A 23,029-nucleotide genomic window follows, 5' to 3' on the forward strand; every position below is an offset into this window, starting at 1 on the left:
CGTATATACTATTGGTATATACACATAATAATTCAGCTCTTAGCAACCCTAGATAGTCAACAAACATGTGGAACCAACAATTTGACAACTAGCATGACTTATGAGCAAGGAAACAAAAACAAGAACTCCTTTTAACCCCACTCACCTTCACCACTCACCACCTACTCCATTTCACTTCCAATTTTCTTCCCAATTCTCTCTCAAAACACACACTCTCTTCCATGAACGTGTAAGTTACTATTTTTCCAGCAAAAATCATCAAATATAAGCTTTGATAATTACCTATAATCATCATAAAAACAATTACTCAAGAACACATCAAGAACTCTTCCAAGTTTACAAGTTTACTTCCAAGTTTCCTAATCCATTCCAAGCAATCATCTAAGATCAAGAAACCTTTGTTATTTACAGTAGGTTATCTTTCTAAATCAAGGTAATATTCATATTCAAGCTTTGATTCAATTTCTATAACTATAACTATCTTAATTCGAGTAATAATCTTACTTGAACTTGTTTTTGTGTCATGATTCTATTTCAAGAACTTCCATGCCATCAAAGATCCTTTGAAGCTCAAGTTATTTTTTCATCATTTCTAGTAGGTTTACCTACTAAACTTTAGGTAGTAATGATGTTCATAACATCATTCGATTCATATATATAAAACTACCTTATTCGAAGGTTTAAACTTGTAATCACTAGAACATAGTTTAGTTAATTCTAAACTTGTTCGCAAACAAAAGTTAATCCTTCTAAATTGAATTTTAAAATAAACTAAACACATGTTCTATATCTATATTATATGCTAACTTAATGATTTAAAACCTGAAAACACGAAAAACACCGTAAAATCGGATATGCGCCGTCGTAGTAACACCGCGGGCTGTTTTGGGTTAGTTAATTAAAGACTATGATAAACTTTGATTTAAAAGTTGTTCTTCTGGGAAAATGATTTTTCTTATGAACATGAAACTATATCCAAAAATCATGGTTAAACTCAAAGTGGAAGTATGTTTTCCAAAATGGTCATCTAGACATCGTTCTTTCGACTGAAATGACTTCCTTTACAAAAACAACTTGTAACCTGTATTTTTGACTATAAACTTATACTTTTTCTGTTTAGATTCATAAACTTAATTTCAATATGAAACCATAGTAACTTGAATCACTCAAAACGGATTTACAACGAAGAAGTTATGGGTAAAACAAGATTGGATAATTTTTCTTGTTGCAGCTACGTGAAAATTGGTAACAAATCTATATTAATCATATCCTGGTTAACTCATATTGTATTATACATGTATTCTAATATATTATGTAATCTTGGGATACCATAGACACGTATGCAAATGTTTTGACATATCATATCGACCCATGTATATATATTATTTGGAACAACCATAGACACTCTATATGCAGTAATGTTGGAGTTAGCTATACAGGGTTGAAGTTGATTCCAAAAATATATATGCTTTGAGTTGTGATCTAGCCTGAGACGTGTATACACTGAGTCGTGGATTGATTCAAGATATATATATATATATATATATATATATATATATATATATATATATATATATCAATTTATTTATGTACATCTGACTGTGGACAACTAGTTGTAGGTTACTAACGAGGACAGCTGACTTAATAAACTTAAAATATTAAAACGTATTAAAAATGTTGTAAATATATTTTGAACATACTTTGATATATATGTACATATTTGTTATAGGTTCATGAATCGACCCGTGGCCAAGTCTTATTTTATGACGAAGTGAAAATCTGTGAAAGTGAGTTATAGTCCCACTTTTAAAATCTAATATTTTTGGGATAAGAATACATGCAGCTTTATAAATGTTTTACAAAATAGACACAAGTACATGAAACTACTTTCTATGGTTGAACGATCGAAGCCGAATATGCCCCTTTTACTTGGTAACCTAAGAATTAGTAAACCAGTCTACTAATTGACACGAATCCTAAAGATAGATCTATTGGGCCCAACAAACCCCATCTGTTGTAGCGGATGCTTTAGTACTTCGAGTTTTTATATCATGTCCGATGGATGTCCCGGAATGATGGGGATATTCTTATATGCATCTTGTTAATGTCGGTTACCAGGTGTTCAATCCATATGAATGATTTTTATCTCTATATATGGGATGTATATTAAAATATGAAATCTTGTGGTCTATTATTATGATTTGATAAATACATACATTAAACCTATAACTCACCAACATTTTTGTTGACGTTTAAAGCATGTTTATTCTCAGGTGATTATTAAGAGCTTCCGCTGTTGCATGCTAAAATAAGGACAAGATTTGGTGTCAGCATGCTTGTATAATATTGTTTAAAACTTCATTCAAGATTTACTTTGTTGTAACATATTAATATTGTAAACCAATATGTATTGGTAGTGTGTAAGTGTGATATTTTAGATTATCATTTCTGGATAATCTAGGTGATGTCCTTTTAACCTTGTCGATAAAATAAAGGTTATGGTTTGTTTTTAAAAATGAATGCAGTCTTTGAAAAACGTCTCATATAGAGGTCAAAACCTCGCAACAAAATCAATTAATATGGAACGTTTATAATCAATATGAACGGGACATTTCAGTACGTAGCTAATTGGTGTGATTTGAGAAAGGATTCGTTTGAATTCTAAGTTTTCATACTTAGACTCGGTATTGTCAACTGTTACAGTTGACATTCGGTATTCTATACATTCGGTATCTTTGATATTTTGTGTGATACTAACTTATTTCCTTGTGCAGCAAAGTTACAGAATCTAATTCAAAGGAATTGAATTGTGTTTGAATTCAAATTCATACAGAATCTGACTACCGAGTCATACACTGAATCAGGATCTCGGTATCAATTAATTCATTGGTTTTAAGTGTTCTCAGGTTACAAATCTTGTTGTTACCGAATCTATACCGAATCTGGGTGTGTTACTTGTATTTCTGATCAGTTTCTGATACAGAATCTGGTTTACCGAATGTGCTACAGTACACAATCTATACCGAATCTGCTACAGTACCGAATCAGTTACCGAATCTGACATTTGTGTTAGAATGTTGTGATTTTTCATCTTAGATTTGAGTAATACCGAATCTTTACTGAATCTACCTCATTTTCAAGATGTCTACTCAAGATACTTTGATCATTGGATCAGATTCTCGTCCTCCAGTGTTGTTTGATGGCAAGTACACTCAGTGGCTTCACCGTATCACTCAGTACATAGACTACAAGGGTGAGAAAGCAAAGTACATATGGGCTTCTCTGAGAGATGGTCCAGTTGTAGATTATCATCCGGATACTGGTATGCCAATTCCAATCTATGAACTTTCTGGTGATAAACGTGAGAGAGCTCAGGGTGACATAGAGGCAAAAAACATTGTTATGCAAGCTATCCCGTATGAGTTGTTTGAAAATGTTGATAGCAACACCACTGCAAAAGACATATGGGATGAGATCAAATGATAACAAGAAGGTTATGACTTGTCAGATGTTACTAAACTAAATAAGGCTCTGGGATTTTATGAAGATTTCAAGCTGGAACCTGATGAACCACTCAAGGATACCTACTGTCATTTCAATGGTGTTCTCAATGAGTTGAAAAGGTGCAAGATCATAAAAGTAAATGCTGAAGTCAACATGAAATTTCTCAAAAAGCTCAATGTTGATTGGCTTCCTTATGGAACCATTGTTCGATCAACCAAAGAGATTGACAAGTTGACTATTCATGAGCTTGTTGGAGTTCTTATGCATTACCAACCTGAAGTGTCTAAACTTCAAGAAGGAAGGAAAGAGTCATCTCCAAGTGATCCTCTTGCTCTCATTGCCAAAAAGAAGAGCAAATCATTTACGACTTCCAAAAGCTTGTCCAAGAAAGTGCTTGTTGAAGATTCAACTGATTCTGAAGAGTTAAATCTATCTGATGTTGATGATTCTCACCTTGAATTAGTCAAGATGGGAGCCATGTTCACAAAAGCCTTGAAAAAATACAAGTTCAAAGGCAAATCAATCAATCAACGCAAGAATTCATCATCTTCCTCGTACTACAAGAAAGCTGATCAACCAAAACAACAACAACGTGCTGATGAATCCAAGAAGGATGATTCAATCTGTTTCAATTGTGACAAAGCTGGTCATTACTCTCATAAGTACAAGATGCCTAAGAAGAAGGATGCAGCTTACTACAAGAAGAAAATATTGATGGCTAAGATTGTAGAAACTGGGGGAGAACTGAAACCGGTTGATGATACTTGGTTTAACTGGACGGACGGTTCAGATTCATAGGTTGAACATGCAAATGTTTTCAAGGTGACTAAGCTCATCAAAGCTACGGAAGCAATGGAGAATTCTGACTCAGCATCTGATGATGATGAGGTACAATCATCTGAAATTCCACCTGATTTTATCAAAGTGCAAAATGACATGCTGAAGAATTTGGTCTCAATGTCAACAGAAGTCAAAGGTTTAAAATCTGAAAACAAGGTTTTAAAAGATAAAATCAAATTTTTTGAGACCAAACCATCTTCATCTAAATTACAATCGGAATTGCAAAGATTGACTATCCAACTCAGCTCCACGGAAACTGAGTTAGAAGATCTTAAAAAATTAGTTCATCCGATTAAGGTCGAAAGGATAGAATATCGTCTAAAATCGGAACGACTTGCAGAAAAAGTTCAATTTCTAGAAAAAGATCTTTCTGATTTGAAAGCTCAACATGAACCCACACTTTTAAAGCTAAACAAGAAAATTATTCAATTGAAAAATACCATCATTGAAAAGAACTCTGAAATCTCTTCGTTGTCAAAAGAGTCTTTTCAAATGAAAGCACAACTTGCTCGATATGAGGAAAAACTCTATCGAACAGATCAATCCAAAGCTATCATGAATATGGAACTTCCAAAACAAACGATTTTCATGAATAGACCAAAAACAATTCATGGTGACAAGTGGGGGTTGGGTTATGAAGATCCTAAGATCTTAGAAAATGCTTCCAAAAAGATTCCAGGATTATATCATTCTGATTAATTTTAAGCTGGTTTACCATATCATTTTATGCATGCTTCTGATGCTGATTTTGATGATATTATTGTTAATCACAAATCTAGGAAATATCATCAAATTAGCTTAATGTATGAGAAAATCAATGCTAAAATGGGTAAATCAAATCCTGATTTCTTGAAGAAACTTGTTAAAACTGAAAAGAATATGCAACGTGAAAATTATATGCCTAAGCGTAGACTGGTTTATATCCCAACACTCATGCTAGAGAAATACATTTTAATACTTGAGAATGAAGTGTTTAACGAACCTAGTTCTAGCATTATTGCCATAGATTAGGTGTTTGATGAACCAACTTTTGATGTGAAACCAATTCTACCAGCTTTGCCTGCATGTTCTGATAATGTTTTTCGTGAAGACCTAGCACATGAACTAATTGTCTTCTTTGAGACAGAATCCCTAGGTCAACATGATTTAGATGTAAAGATAGAACCTCAAGATGAACCAAATGTTGAAAACATGATAGACTTTGACACAACAATTAATGAATTTTATGAAAACATACCTATTGTACAAAACTTGAAACGTATATTAGGTATAGTTGAAAAGGAAAATGTTGATTTGCAACTTAAGTGTCAATCATTAGAACAAATGCTTGCTTTGTGTGATAAATTTCCTCCACTTCCTATGAAAATATGTACTTATGATTTTACGAAAGGTGAAGTGCTTGTTTCTGCAGAGGAATTATGTCTTGAAATTAAGAGCTTAAAACAAAAAACAATTGAACTGAAACAGACTAACACACTTAAGCAATCATCAACTGTTGAAACCAATGTGTCTGAATGTGTTGGTGGGATTTATAAGAAGGGGAAGGTAACAACAACATCTACGGATGCAAACCCATTACTATTCTTAAATACCCATTACGTTCTCAATTTGGTAAACGTGTTTCAAAAGTTGCACCTTCAACACAATTTGTTGTCAAGAAAGTTCATTCTCAAAATGGTTCTGTGTTAACTAAAAAGATTCTTATGATTCCAATGACAAATCAATCAAAGGAAAGTCTTTTACCAAAATCAGTCAAGTCAACACAACACAAGAGTCCAAAACCTGATTTGAGTGAGTATGATGCAAAGGAACGTAAAATCAATTTGGAAATTTTGAAAAATCAATCATCTCATGTGTCAACTGAAAAGTTTGGACGTCTAAATAACAGAGGTGTTTTTCGTGTCACAGGTTATAATCCAAATTTGACTTACAAGTCTGTATGGGTTCCTAAGTCCACGACTAAGAAAGTAGCAACTAAACCAAAGAAATCTGCTAGTCGACCTAGGAAATCATCTCATGTTTTTCAATTTTCGTCTGTGAACAAAACATCTACTTGGAATAAGTTGTGTGTTAAGACTTCTGATAACGATGTAAAACTTGATATTGCATATGATGCTTCATGTAATGTGGTTTTAAATGATGCTTTATTGTCTAAATTGCATGATGCTTTACGTGATTATCTCATTGTTGATACAAAGTTTATTGTTGTTACTAACCGTAAAGGACCCAAGAAACTTTGGGTACCTAAACTCTAGGAAATTAACGTTTATAGGGTTTCGACATCTGTGTTTGGTATATCGATTCCGGTTGCTCTCGACACATGACGGACCATAAATCCTTGCTTGTCAATTTCTTTGACAAATTCCTAGGAACGGTTACTTTTGGAAATGATGAGATTTCAGCAATAACGGGTTATGGAGATTTTGTGAAAAATGGCATAACGATCAAACGGGTCTCATATGTTGAGGGTTTGGGGTGCAGTTTATTTAGTGTCAGCCAATTTTGTGACGGAGATCTCAAGGTTTTGTTTGAACATCTTCAATGCTCGGTGCAATCCACCGATGGAAACGATCTCCTTGTTGGTAAACGTTGTGCTTCACTTTATACTATTGACCTCAATGATGCACCATCACATGGAACCATATGTTTGGTCACTCGTTCAACAAAGGAAAATTCATGGTTATGGCATCACCGGATGTCTCACCTGAATTACAAGGGTATTAATCGACTCGTCTCTAAAGACTTAGTTTATGGTATTCCAAGCTTTCAATATGATAAGCATCATGTGTATCCATCATGTGCAATGGGTAAGCTGAAACGGACTAATCATTCGCTTAAGCAACACCCTAGTACTTCATCGTCCTTGCAATTATTGCATATGGACTTATGTGCACCCATGAGGATTTCTAGTCTTGGTGGCCGGAAACATGTGCTTGTCATTGTTGATGATTATACCCGATTTACATGGATTTTCCTTCTATGAACAAAGTCAGAAACCCCCGCCATTATCATTGAGTTCATTAAAAAGACTCAACGCTCTTTTAACAAACATGTTAAGAGTATTCGAACTGATAATGGGATGGAATTTAAGAATGACCTGCTTGATAGTTATTTGAAAGACCAAGGCATTGAACATCAGTTCTCTGCTGCACGAACCCCTCAACAGAATGGAGTAGTCAAACGACGTAATCGTAAGTTATGCGAAGCAGCTCGAACGATGCTTGCTTACTCCAAACTACCTCCGAAAATGTGGGGGGAAGCCATTTCTACTGCATGTTATACCCAAAATCTCTGCATCATTAATAAATGTTTTGATAAAACTCCTTATGAGTTACTATATGGTAGATGCCCGAATGTCAAATATTTTTGTGTCTTTGGTTGTATATGCTAGGTGCTTAACGATTTTGACAGCATCGGAAAGTTTGATCCTCATGGCAATCAGGCCATATTTCTTGATTATTCTTCGAACAAAGTTGCATATCGTGTTTATCACAAACGGACAAAGACGATCAAGGAAAGCATTAATGTAAGGTTCGATGAATTATCGGGAATGGCTTTTGAACAACTCAGTTCAAAACCCGATCCTAACTTGACTATTACTTCTTCCGCGCAAAACTCAATTTTCTTGAAGAAGGGTGTTCCTACGGTAACAACAGAGGAACTGGATGTCTTGTTTGATAGTCTTTATGCTCCTCAACTGCATACAAATGTTCAAACCGTACCGGTTACACCATCACAGTCAACTACTGTGGAGACTCAATCAAGTCTTTTTGATGAAGATACAACACTAACTGATTCACCCGTTGCTTCTTCATCCTCCCTCCCACCTCCAGATACATATAATCTTGAACCAATTCAAGATTCATCAGTTGATACAACTCCAGTTGTTTCTCCAGATACTCACTTGAATCCATTAGATGGTGTTACATCAGATCAAACGAATCAAGGCTCAACGTCAACAATGGTTGATGTTTCAATGGATACCACTGATGTACAACCTCTTCCACATAACAATCGATGGACTAAAAGTCATCCAATTGATCTTAGCATTGGTGATGCATCTGCTCCAGTCTCAACTCGAAGGGCGACTCAGAATATGTGTTTATACACTGCCTTTCTTAGTAAGATTGAACCAACAACGGTTGCTCAAGCTTTACTAGATCCGAACTGGGTAGTAGCAATACAAGAAGAGATTAGTCAATTTGATCGTTTGAAAGTATGGCGATTAGTTCCAAGACCAACGGGTCAACGACCAATAGGAGTTAAGTGGATATTTAAGAACAAGAAGCATTCTGATGGAATTGTGGTTCGAAACAAGGCACGTCTTGTGGCCAAGGGATATCGACAACAAGAGGTTATTGATTATGACAAAACGTTTGCTCCGGTTGCTAGGATTGAGGCTATTCATCTTTTCCATGCATTTGCTTCTCATAAGAAGTTCACGGTGTTTCAAATGGATGTCAAAACTACTTTTCTGAACGGTCATCTTCAAGAGGAAGTTTATGTTGATCAACCAGAAGGCTTTGTCTATCCCATTCATCCAAACCATATCTACTACTTGGAGAAAGCTTTAGATGGTCTGAAGCAAGCACCACGTGCATGGTACGAGACCTTAACAAAGTATTTCCTGGACAATGGCTTCTCTCGTGGAACGATTGATACAACGCTATTCATCCGTAAAAACCACGGTCACATTCTCTTGGTTTAAATTTACGTTAATGATATTATTTTTGGTTCCACATCCCCGGCCTTATGCAAAGAATTTGGTGACCTTATGGCCAACAAATTCGAAATGAGCATGCTTGACCAGTTAAATTTCTTCTTGGGGTTACAAGTAAAACAATTACCAAATGGGATTTTTATTAGTCAAACAAAGTATATCAATGATATGCTAAAACATTTTAAAATGACTGATTTAAAACCAATGACAACTCCAATGAGGACTTTACTGGATACTAATGCTAATGGGGAACCCTTTAATGTTACGCTTTATCGAAGCATGGTTCGTTCTTTAATGTATCTGACTGCAAGTCGACCAGAAATTACACTTGCTGTAATTGTATGTGCCTGCTTTCAGTCCAACCCTAATAAATCTCACTCCAAAGCGGTTGTTAGGATTTTTCAGTACCTTAAAGGTACACCTAACCTTGGGATCTAGTATCCTCATGGATCCAATTTCAATCTCACTGCTTATACTGATGCGGATCATGGAGGTTGCCATGTTGATAGAAAAAAAACATCTGGATCAATTCAGATGTTGGGGAATAGGCTAGTTGGTTGGTCATCCAAAAAGCAGAACTGTGTGTCTTTATCAACAGCTGAATCTGAGTACATTGCTGCAGCTCACTGTTGTTCACAAGTTTTGTGGATGCAAACTCAACTTTTGGACTATGGCTTTAAGATTTCTAAGACCCCAATTTACTGTGATTCACAAAGTGCTATTACAATTACGAGCAACCTGGTTCAGCATTCTAAGACTAAACACATTGATATTCGTTATCATTTCATTAAGGACCATGTAGAAAAAGGGGATGTAGAGTTATACTTTGCGCCTATCAAAGTGCAATTAGCTGACATGTTCAATAAGCCCTTAGATGAACTCAAGCTAAAGTTCTTGATCAAAGAGATTAGCATGGTAGAGTATAGTGCTTGACATTCCTTAGATCTGTTAGGACTTATACTTAGGATCTTGTGTTTAGGGGGAGTAGATACATTCAAGGGGGAGCAACTACTTCTTATGCTTTAGATTACATCTTTCAAGAGGGAGCCTTACTTTTAGAATTCTGTTAATTTCCTGGGATTTAATTTCAATGGTTACGAAAGGGGGAGGTAACTCATTGATATCATATTTCAAGGGGGAGTTAACTCATTTTCTTCGGAATATATCAAAATGGTGATTTTCTTTCTTGTATATCACATTTTGAGGGGGAGAAAATGAATAGAAAACTGTTTTTCAATAGTGAATTTTATAAATTCCTTGTTTTTTATCTGAAATAATTCACTAAGGCTTGTATACATCTCAGTATGTAACCCGTTTTAACAATTGGTATCACTAAAGATTTGTACTTTGTACATAATTCAAAATTTTCTAAGTACAAATCTTGTTTTGATAAAATTCATAAAAATTGAAAAAGATAAAATCCAAAAAGGTTTGAATTTTAATGAATAAATGCTAATTTTAGCATTATACCGAATCTGACAACCAACAGTACAGATTCGGTAAGTTCAAAATCTTCAACAATTATCTCAGAAATGTTTTTCATCAAAAATGTGATAATCTTGAATGATTTTTGATAAAGATTTGTCAAAGTTTGAAGTGCAATGTGTCTAAATATAAAAATGGACTGCATTCGGTACTTAAGGCCTATTCGGTAAAGCCCATGTCTTCAAAACATTTGGTATCTATAAATAGCAGGGTCAGAGTCAAACTTTCTTTTACTTTTACCTAATTGCATATCGAATCTGATCTAAACTACCGAGTCTGCCTAATCTACTGAATCCGTCTCTCTGTATCTTCAAATCTTTGGTATATTCTTGTTTTAATTGAATTTAAGTATCACATGTTAAAGATCTGAGATGATTGAATATTTATAAACCAGAAAATCAAGCAAATAACATGATTGTGACACTTAATTTTGAAAAATGTTGCTTATACCGAGTCTGAGTCGTATTTTATAATTCTTTGATTAAACTCGTCTGATTTGGTTGATTAACATGAAATCTTGTCAAAACCATGTTAAATTAGTTGATCTATCAATTGACCGAGTCTGATTACATGTTTAATTGCGTATTTGATAGATTCTGTACATACCGAATGTGTTCTTGCTACAATACCGAGTCTGTTCAAGTCATTAACATTTTTTTCTGATTTGTTTAAGTTATTAATTGATTGTTACTATGTTTTTGCATGATATAAGACTGAATATGCATGTTTGGGTGATAATACGTGATTTTTAAAGATACCGAATCTATTCTTGGCATTATACCGAGTCTGCTATTTGGTACTTTCAAAATTTGAGATTTTCAACTTGATAAATCTTGCATGCTTTATTTAAGTCGTTGGTATGAAAACTCAAGCTTATTTGGTTACAGAATCTCAAGTTTTCATGACTACCGAATCTGCTTGATTTATGCTTAAAATTGACTAAGTGTTGTTCTGATTCTTTGTGTTATATAATTGACTTTGCATGATTACTTTATACTATGATGAATATCATATGAATGTCATGTTTGTCAATTACTTGTTCATATTTGGAACAAATGATGTTTTTAACTTAGAAAAATCATAAAAATAGAGATATAAAGGATTTCAAAGGCAAATAAGAATAGAGATATGTGCTTTATGTTGAATATCTTGTGGTCTTCTATTTCTTATTTATACAGCTAAATGGTGAACAATCACTTCATCAACTCTGAAACCAACATTCCTTGCAATTACTGGACTGCAATACTAGGGAGGCATACACTATGGCCTACTCTAAGCTCAACTGTCAGTATACCTGTGACAGATCTGGAGCTACTTAATAGAACCATTAGGTTTGTGGAGGCTACACAACCTACTGCTGCAAATCCAGAGGGTAGACAAGCTCGATTTGAGTTTGAGCTAAGAGAAGTTCAAGGGAGAAGGAGTATCACTAAGGCTGATTTTAGGAGGATCTTTAGGCTTCCTCTTGTACAGAATGCTCCTGCTTTCCCTACTACTCCGCAGATGATGTCATTAATCTTTGATCTTGGTTATCTTGGAGCAAACAATGTTCTACCGGCTAAGTTTCAGAAGAAATACCTGCACTTAAGGTGGTATGTGATCTTCTCAATCATCAACAGATGCTTGTTGATGACCAGGAGTGGATCCGACAGTCTGACTGTGCCAATGCTAAGATTGTTCTACTCTTTCACAATAGTAGAGACTCCTGATTATGCAGAACTATTATGGGATTTGGTTCAGGCACAAGTTGATAAGCCAAGGGGTTCATACATCCCTTGTGAAAGGTTTTTCTTTATCTTTATCCATGATGCTATCACTGCTTGCAGAAATGCAAATATATTTGTTCTAGGTACACATGGATTACAGATGAAAAGATTTGGGGAGCTGAAGATGAATACCCCAATGGTATCTGACAATCAATTCACTGCGCCGATTCCAAATTGGCTTGTGGGGCTAGCTGCACCCCAAGACGTTCGAATGCGTTCTTATTTTGAGGTTGTAGGAATACCTCTTCCGAATCCGGTACAACAAGAACAAGTTGAACCCGTCGCAGTTCCAGCCCCAGAGGTTGTAGAGGAACCTGTAGTACAACCACCCGGGCCAGCTAATCCTCAACTTAGGGTGAACCTCAAACATTCTAGGGCAGCACACCAAGCTCAACCCGTGCGGATCAGGGATCCTAGTTCACCTAGGATTGAACCAACCCTTTCAACAACACCCTAAGTGAGCAGTGACACTAATTCTTCAGCAACTGAGTCATCTCCTGAACATTCTCCTAAGAGAACTCGATTTATACTTGATGAGATGATTCAGACTCCGCCAACCCAACGAGTAACTAGATTTAGGACTTCGACACCCATCGTTCGCCAAACAGTTACTCCAACCGTTGGTGATACAGATCCAAGACCTAGAGCCAATTAGGTCACCCTCACCCATCTTCGTATCACATCCAATAATAATAGTAAGCCCTACGCTAAATGAAGCACAAGCTTCGGTAGGCAATAGAGCTAAACGCAAGGATGGTAAAAAGACCACTAAGCCCATCCAATCTAAACAGGACTTAATAATAAATCTTACACAGAAAGATGCTTCGGCATCTAAGGAAGTAAAATCTTCCTCTACAGTAAAGTCTGCGTTGACTCAATCGATTGAGGAAACTCAATCATTGAAGTCCAGAACGGCCGAAGGGGAGCCGAAAAGTCTTGAAAAGGCACCCTGCGTATCGGCTGGAAATCCTCCTGTGTCTTAACGTACAACAAGGTCTCGAGGTCCGGCTTATCTAGATTCTGAATCTCAGGGTCTGGAGGAAGCGTTAACTGAAAGAGATGTACCACCTCATGGTATATCAATGATTTCAGGAGTCGGAGATAGCAATATCTCTGCGAGATCAAAACCGACGGGTAGTTCTACTACTTTGTAAGAGTCCCATGAGACTAAAGTCATGGAGGCGGATGCTTCGAAAGAAACTTCGCCGATGACAACTTCGGTTGTTGCCCAACCTCCATCAGAAGGGATATCACGAATCTGACTAGTAGTATGTATAGCCCTACATATAAGTATAATACCGTACATATATCCTTACCTGCCCTCGCGGTAAATCAAATACTTCCACCAACATCGTCTCTAACAGATGATGCTGCTGCTGTTCCTATTGTCACTTTACCACCATCACCCTCGCATTTACCAAATTTCTATGATGCTTTGGAGCAAGAATATTTCAGTCGTATGTTTTCTCGAGTTAATCTTGATGTTCTTTGACACACTTTGCTTCAAGCATTGTTTCACGCTCGTGTACGATGTCCACTTACTTCCTTCTCTTCTCCAATAAGTCCTCACCGTGATAATGAGCATGACGATTCTGATCCTCAGAATAGTCATGAGGGGGAGATAGGAGTAGATGGAGATTATCTAACGATGAACATTTCAACTAAGGGTGGTGGTGTGAGGTCTTCATCAGCTTCTCAAGCTCAACAGGTTCAGACGGAATCAGAAATGGTTTCTACTAATGATGAAGTTGATGATAAGGAGCCTGAGCAAGTTATAATTCCAATTGTGCATTCAGAGGCTGATAGTGGACCGGTAGATGAGGATTTGAACTTAAGTGATTTCTATCTTGAAGAAACAGATGATAATAGGTTTGTCATTCTAAGCAAATTATCTTCAGTAGCTTCAATCCCAGAAAATGTAGAGATTGTAGATGAAGGGAATCCTGATCCAGTAACTGAAAGTGATGATGAAATGGGTTCTTCTGATGACGATGAAGACAATCTTTATGTTAATCTAAATGATGATGATATATTTGATCATATTGAAGATGATATTGCTTCAACTGATGATGCGACAAATCCTACTGATCATTCATCGAATTCTACACCTTCATCGAGTTCAAATCCAACAAATGCTAATGAAAGCTCAACTTATGGTACATCTACATCAAGTGAAACAGTGAATTCCAGATTCAAATACAACCATGGTATATTCTTTAAGAATCAGGAACAAAGATTGTTATTGAGAGTTGAACACGATTTCATTACTTTACGAAACACATTCATCGAGGAGAATGCTTACAAGATCCTTCGCAATAACGAAACACCAAGGAGTAAAAGATTTACTTATATAGGTTCACGATTGCTTCCAGTAAGTGAAAGAAACTGGTATGAGTTTATGCGGAGGGAAAACACATCAACAAAGATGAAGATGAATTTTGGCTTCAAAGAAAATATCGTATTACAGAAGTGTTGAATATTACTCGAGTCAGAGTAGAGATAAGCGAAAAGAAAGACGTCATCAGTCAGTTCCACGTTATTAGAGAAGATGAGAAGGAATACAAGTTCAAAGAATTAGATTTTCATAATCTAGATATGCTTGATATCATTCACATCTACAACTATCTCCATATCACCACCATTCGACCTTTTGCTAAGGCTCAAGCTTTGGAAGCTGTGAAAACATACATGATGGATTAGACGTGAAGATTTTCAAATTGGTCTCGAAGCTAATAGGAAAAATGATTTGAATAACCTGTCCGAATCAATACACAGAGGGACTAAAGGATATGAGAATGTTTCAAATGCAATTCAAACCTGAAGGGTTTGTATTTGTGAAAAGTCCCACTTTGTTGTTGTTTCTACTACTGTCGTTGCTATTGTTGAAAACACCCAACCAAAACCCATAACTACCATACCATGATCATAAACCACTACCTTCGCGTTTTCTGTTTGTAACCACCTTTGAACTTCACAAAACCGACCATTATTACTGCTAATAACCTTTTATTTCTACTATTAAATAGTTACATCTATTTCCATTAAACTCTAACTCAGTTCAACAAATCAAACAACCATTTAACCATCATCAACCGGAACCCACTTGGGTTATCGAAACCCACTTACAACGAAACCCACCTGCAAGGAAACAATTGCTCGAACTATCACATCGGTTAAACTGCTGTTGCCGTACGTTTTCTATTTTTTTGTTACAATAATGATTTCGATGATAATGATAAACGATGGAGAAGATGAACGATGATAAAGATGACAATGCAGTGATGAATGATGATTGATGATACGATAATGACGATGATGATGATTATAAAGAGAAGAGGAGATGATGATTATGATTGATACACACGATATGTACAAACCATGTTAATAAAATTACCTAATTGAGAAAAAGAGGAAAACAAGTGGTATGTACGTGTGTGTATCTTTACAGCTGTAGGTTGATGGTGATCACGATGATATTAAAGAATGAAGTATGGTGATAATGGATGATATGGCTGTCCCACTTCTCAAACCCTATTTAGTTGCATATTTTTTTTTTATAAACTGAATCCTATAGTAAACCGATTCTGTTTCTGTCGACATTAATCTACAACAGATGGGCTTACCATAAATTGATAACTGGGTTTCCTAAACGTTGTTGGGCCAAAGGAAAATGGGCCAGGTTATGGAAAGATGAATCAGAAAGCGTGTTATAATAATAATATGGGGTATTAATTCAGAAAAGATTAAGCAGAATAATGGTTTGGAAGGGTGTTAGGGGAACGAGAGGTCGCGGGTTCGAGCCCCGGGAGTAGTGTTTTATTTTTAAAGCTCTTTTCTTCAAAGGTTGTACTCTTTTTATTATTATTATTATTACTTTTATTAATATGATTATTATTATTATTATTATTATTATTATTATTATTATTATTATTATTATTGATATCATTAGGATTAATATTATTATTATTATTATTATTATTATCATTTTTATTATTATTATAAATATTATTGTTATTAATATCATTATTAGTAAAAGTATTATTATTGTAGATATTATAGTTATTATTATTACTACTATTATTATTATTATTATCATTCTTATTATATAAAGTATTAACATTTAAAAGTTGTATTAAACTTATCATTTATAATAAGATTATCTTTATTATTAAAACTATCATTATTATTTTCCTTAATAGAATTATTAATATTATTGTCATTATTATTAATATTAGTATTGTCATCATTATTATTTTTATCATTAATAACATTATTTTAGTATTATTGTTAATATATTAACAAATAAATGATATATATATATATATATATATATATATATATATATATATATATATATATATATATATATATATATATATATATATATATATTTAATACATATAACATAGCAAAATTTATATTTTTATTTATTTAAAATATATAAAAAGAGTACATGAAACATATAAGGTATTAATATGATAACGATATAAGTAATATATATATATATATATATATATATATATATATATATATATATATATATATATATATATATATATATATATATAAATATATATTTGTTCGATTACAATTATGTGTGTTAATAGATATATAAATGATATAGGTTCGTGAATTCGAGGCCAAACCCTACACTGTTCAGTATCGTCGTATGCAAATTTTTACTACAAAATATCGTATAGTGAGTTTCATTATTCCCTTTTTATATATATTTTTGGGACTGAGAATACATGCGTTGTTTTTATTAATGTTTTACGAAATAGACACAAGTGATCAAAAACTACATTCTATGGCTGGATTATGAATATTGAATATCACCCCTTTTTAGCTTGGTAACTTAATAATTAGGAAACGGGTATGGCCCCTAATTGACGCGAATCCTAAAGATAGATCTATGGACCTCGATAAGTCCCATTCGGGGTATGGATGCTTTAGTACTTCGAGATTATTATTATTATACAGACGAGAGATTCTGTTTAGGGATATTCTATGCATTAAAGTTAAGTCGGTTATCAAGCGTTCACCATATGAATGATTTTTAATTCGCGGGTTACGCGTGTTATTATGTACTCGGGTTACGTGTACAATTGAATATATGAAATCTTGTGGTCTATTAAAATGATGAAAATGAATGATTATGATAAACTAATGAACTCACCAACCTTTTGGTTGACACTTGAAAGCATGTTTATTCTCAGGTTTGAAAGAAATCTTCCGCTGTGCATTTGCTCATTTTAGAGATATTACTTAGAGTCATTCATGGCATATTTCAAAAGACGTTGCATTCAAATCGTTGAGTTCAATTGAGATTATTATTATTAATAAAATGACAGATTAGGTCATTTATAGGTTGGATATTATGAAAAGTTATGCATGCCTGTCAACTTTCGATGTAATGAAAGGTTGTCTTTTAAAAACGAATGCAAGGTTTGTAAAATGTATCATATAGAGGTCAAATACCTCGCGATGTAATCATATGTTATTGTATTCGTCCTTATGGATTGGGACGGGTCTTTACATAATCCAAGGTTTTAATACTTTATTAACAATTACACCAATTATCCTTGAATGTAATCTACCCCTGTTTTAATGAGTCCATTGACTATTAATCCATCCCCGTGTCCGGTCAAATGAATAATTATTAGTATTTATAGATATCCCGCCTATCGTAACCGATCAAGCGTATGTGGTTATATATAAATACGTCAAGTTGTAAATCTCTACATTAAATTAACAAGATATCATTTAGTTAATCAAATATAAAGCCCATTAATAGCCCATTGTCCAATTTCCACAAGTGTCGGTCTTTTGTTCAAACCCCAATTATGGTCCAAATCCCAATAACCCCGTCTTAATATTTAGCCCAACATTCACGATTACTTCGGCTCAAATAAGCATAATAATAACTTAGTTACGATACATAATTGAAAAAGGAGAATTTAACTTACAATGGTTATTAATCGCGTAGCGTTACACAGACAGAGTTCTGACTTTAAAACCCGTAAATAACCGTTACATTAACTAAACTAATCTAATATAAAACTAAACTAATATATTTTATAAATATATATTATATATTATATAGAGAATAAGAGATATGTGATGGTGTGTGTTTTTCGTTCGTCAGAAGCCTGGCTTTTATAGGCAACATTTATGATCCTGAACCCCATGCGATCGCATGGGGTTTTGTGAAAATATCATGCACTCGCATGGGCTCATGCACTCGCATGGGTTTCATGCATATTTCCCATGCACTCGTATGGGCAGCCTGGTGATAATGCTAAAAACGAACATATATTTCATAGCATTATCCCTCAAGAAAGACAAGCTTTTAGTTGCAATTGTTCTATTTACAAGTGATATTTGTTTAAATAATAAAAGGTGAAGACAAAAGACAGATTCGACAAATTGAAGACGCAAACGACCAAAAAGCTCAAAAGTACAAAATACAATCAAAGTGGTTCCAATTATTGATAAGAAACGTCTCAAAATTACAAGAGTACAAGACGCAAAAAGCAAAGTACAAGATATTAAATTATACGCAAGGACGTTCGAAAATCCGGAACTGGGACCAAAGTCAACTCTCAACGCTCGACGCAACGGAATAAAAATTACAAGTCAACTATGCACATAAATATAATATAATATTTAAATAATTCTAATAATTATTTATATATTATATTTATTTATTAAATCCGTCGGCAGAATGCAAACAACAACATGTGAGCTGGAAAAAGGGGCCATGCGATCGCATGGCCTGGAAGGCAAAAAGCCATGTGATCGCATGGCAGTAGGTGACAGGCCTGATGCTATAAATTCGCGTGTTTTGGCTCAGTTTTTACAACATATATCCATCCATCTCTCTATCTATATACGTAAATATATTTATATTTATATTTTAATTTTAATTTTAATTTTAAATTCTAATAATAAGAGTATGTTAGCGAATGTTGTAAGGATGTAAGTTGAAATTCTGTCCATGTAACGCTACGCTATTTTTAATCACTGTAAGTTATGGTTAATGTTATTTTTAAATTAATGTCTCGTAGCTAAGTTATTATTATGCTTATTTAAAACAAAGTAATCATAATGTTGGGCTAAAATATTTAAATTTGGGTAATTGGGCTTTGTACCAAAATTGGAGTTTGGACAAAAGAACGACACTTGTGGAAATTAGACTATGGGCTATTAATGAGTTTTATATTAACTAAAAGATACCTCGTTAATTTAATATATAGACTTATAATTTGACGTATTTATATATAACCACATACGCTTGACTGGGCACGGTAGGCGGGATATCTATAAATACCAATAATTGTTCATTTTACCGGACACGGAACTAGATTAATAGTTAATAGATTTGTTGAAACAGGGGTGGATTACATTCAAGGGTAATTGGTGTAATTGTTAACAAAGTAGTAAAACCTTGGTTTACACGCAGTCAATAGCCTGGTGTATTCATTAAACAAAGTATTAAGACCTTGTTACAATTAGAATCCCCAATTAGTTGGAATATTTGACTTCGAGAATAAGAATAATTTGACGAAGACTTTCGCACGTTATGATTATGAATGATGGACTATTATGGACAAATCCGTATGGACATATCGAATAACCCAGGACAAAGGACAATTAACCCATGGGAATAAACTAAAAATCAACACGTCAAACATCATGATTATGGAAGTTTAAATAAGCATAATTCTTTTATTTAATATTTAATTGCACTTTTAATTATCGCACTTTTATTTATTATCATTGCATTTAATTGCACTTTTAATTATTGTACTCTTTAATTATCGCAATTTTATTTTATCGCACTTTTATTTATCGCAATTTCATTATCGCTATTTACTTTATGCTTTAAATTAAGTTATATTTATATTTTACATTAGGTTTTAACTGCGACTAAAGTTTTAAAATCGACAAACCGGTCATTAAACGGTAAAATCCCCCCTTTTATAATAATAATACTACTTATATATATTTTTGTATTTTTACAAATATAGTTTTTAAAAAAATATAGCGTTAAGCTTGTTTAAGAGTTCCCTGTGGACGAACCGGACTTACTAAAAACTACACTACTGTACGATTAGGTACACTGCCTATAAGTGTTGTAGCAAGGTTTAGGTATATCCATTCTATAAATAAATAAATATCTTGTATAAAATTGTATCGTATTTAATAGTATTTCGTTGTAAAAATAATACTATTTCCTAGTACACCTCGCACACATCAAGTATTTTTGGCGCCGCTGCCGGGGACATTCTTGCTTAAACGTCGGAAGCGCAACACTATAAAAAAAAGATTTTTATTAATTTTTAGTTTATTTTTATAAAAATACGCTTTTGTAAAAATACGTTTTAAATATTCAAAAATATAAAAAGAAAAACAAAATATTTATATATTTTTAATAAATTTTTTATATATATATAAAATTATAAAGTTTCTTTATTTTTATTTTAGTTTTTAAAATACAAGTTTTTATTTATTTATATAATTATTTTTTAAAACAGAAAATTAAAACAGAAAACTGAAGAAGAAAAAAAAAACTCTCGGCCCGATTACTGTAGCAGCCCAAAGTCTGGCCCAAATTCGTAGACCATGCGATCGCATGGTATTTCAACGGTCAGGTCATGCGATCGCATGACCTGATTTGACAGGCCTAGTAACCTCAGCCGACAGTTAGGGTTTAATTATAATTATAATTATTATATATTTAAAACCCTAATTAGGGTTTAGTATTTAATTAATTTAGTTTAGTATTTAATTAATTTGTTTTAATTAGTTTAATTAGTTTTAATAAATTATAAAATTAATAGTTTTATAAAATAAATAATATAAAAATAATATTTTTATAAAATTGTACTTTTTACTACTTTAAGTATATTTTTATATTTTGTTTCTTTTTATTTGTTTTAGAGTAATATTTATATTTTTCGTTCGTATTTAGTTCTAAGATATAGTTTTTGCCATAGTTATTTTTATTTCTAGATTTTTAGGCTTTGCCGTAAAATCCCTTAAGTGCTTTTTCTTTAGACTAAGATTTAGGTGCTTTAAAATTTTGCGACGCCGTTTTTTAGTACTTTTTAAGTTATTGCCATTTTGGATATAGTATTCCTTTTAAGATTTAATATTTTTAGACGCAACTTTTAATTCTTAGTTTTTAGTTCTTTTTTAAGTTTCGACGCGCTACTTTCTTATTTTTATTTTTCGACGCCTATTATTTTTCGACCATTTATTTTTTGACGTTTTTCGACGCGCTCTTTTTCTTTCTTATTTCTCGACATTCTAGTTTTTAGGACATAGAATTTTTCTATTTCTTCTCTAAATTTCTTTAAATTTCAACGAAAAATTATTTTAAGTGGTTAAATTGATGGACATCAAAATTTTCTGGTTTGTAGTAATAGTTGGATTTGTACGTGGACCGGGTTATTGGAGCCAAACAGTACTCAATTATATTGAGACCAAACGAATCCTGCCCATCTGCTGCATCTTTTGGCTATTCGAAACGTGGGAAAAATCAGAAAAGTCTATTAATTTGATAACTTTTATAATTTTTCTTATTTTTATAACTAATAGGATATTCAGTGAATGCACCGAGCAAAACGTTCACCACCTTTTGTACGTTCACCACCTGTAACTCGATCAAGACATCTAGCAAATATTGTCGCCGTTGATTTTTCTTTAGAATCGTCATCCAGTCGACCAAGTACTCCAATTCAAATTTCCGATAATCCATTTTTTGAACCCGACCTCACAATTGAGAATCCGGAGAATCTTCAGGGACAATTCAGAGATCCTGAACCATTAATCTTTCCTCCGGAACCACCAATCATTCAAACAGAGATTGTTGAGGAACCAACCATTAAATCAGAATCCTCTAGTGATTCAGATTCAACAAATTCAATAATGGAGAATCTGGAACCTCTAAGTATGGAAGACCGAATGAGAGCTAAACGCACTGGCCAAGGTCACGCAATTACTCAACCAGACATTAATGCGCCAGATTATGAAATCAAAGGACAAATTCTACACATGGTGACTAATCAATGCCAATTTAGTGGTGCGCCGAAGGAAGATCCAAATGAACATCTTCGTACCTTTAATAGGATCTGCACACTATTTAAAATAAGAGAAGTGGAGGATGAACAGATATATCTCATGTAATTTCCCTGGACTTTAAAGGGAGAAGCCAAAGATTGGTTAGAATCATTACCTGAAGGGGCGATTGATACATGGGACGTTTTAGTTGAAAAATTTCTTAAACAATTCTTTCCGGCATCTAAAGCCGTGAGACTTCAAGGAGAAATTGTTACGTTCACACAGAAGACAAATGAAACTCTATATGAGGCATGGACAAGATTTGGAAAGTTATTAAGAGGATGTCCGCAACATGGTTTAGACACCTGTCAAATAGTACAAATATTCTACCAAGGATGCGACATCACTACAAGGAAAGACATCGATATAGCAGCTGGTGGTTCCATTATGAAGAAAACAGCAACTGACGCTTATAAAATTATTGATAACACTGCTTCCCACTCACATGAGTGGCACCAAGAAAAAGATATCGTTAGATCATCTAAAGCAGCTAGAGCCGATTCTAGCCATGACTTAGATTCCATTTCCGCAAAGATAGATGCTGTCGAGAGACGAATGGAAAAGATGACTAAGGATATTCACTCAATAC

At 33.8% G+C, this 23,029-nt stretch overlaps 1 non-coding gene across 1 annotated transcript; it reads right to left on the reverse strand.

The window, feature by feature from the left end:
• Positions 1-22,632: 22,632 nt before the first annotated feature.
• LOC139894778 (small nucleolar RNA R71) lies at positions 22,633-22,739 on the reverse strand. Its single transcript, XR_011775263.1, has one exon. It is a non-coding gene; the product is annotated as a small nucleolar RNA R71 (small nucleolar RNA).
• Positions 22,740-23,029: the final 290 nt, after the last annotated feature.

The sequence above is a fragment of the Rutidosis leptorrhynchoides genome, chromosome 2 (genome assembly GCF_046630445.1).
Source record: "Rutidosis leptorrhynchoides isolate AG116_Rl617_1_P2 chromosome 2, CSIRO_AGI_Rlap_v1, whole genome shotgun sequence".
Classification (NCBI taxonomy): domain Eukaryota; kingdom Viridiplantae; phylum Streptophyta; class Magnoliopsida; order Asterales; family Asteraceae; genus Rutidosis; species Rutidosis leptorrhynchoides.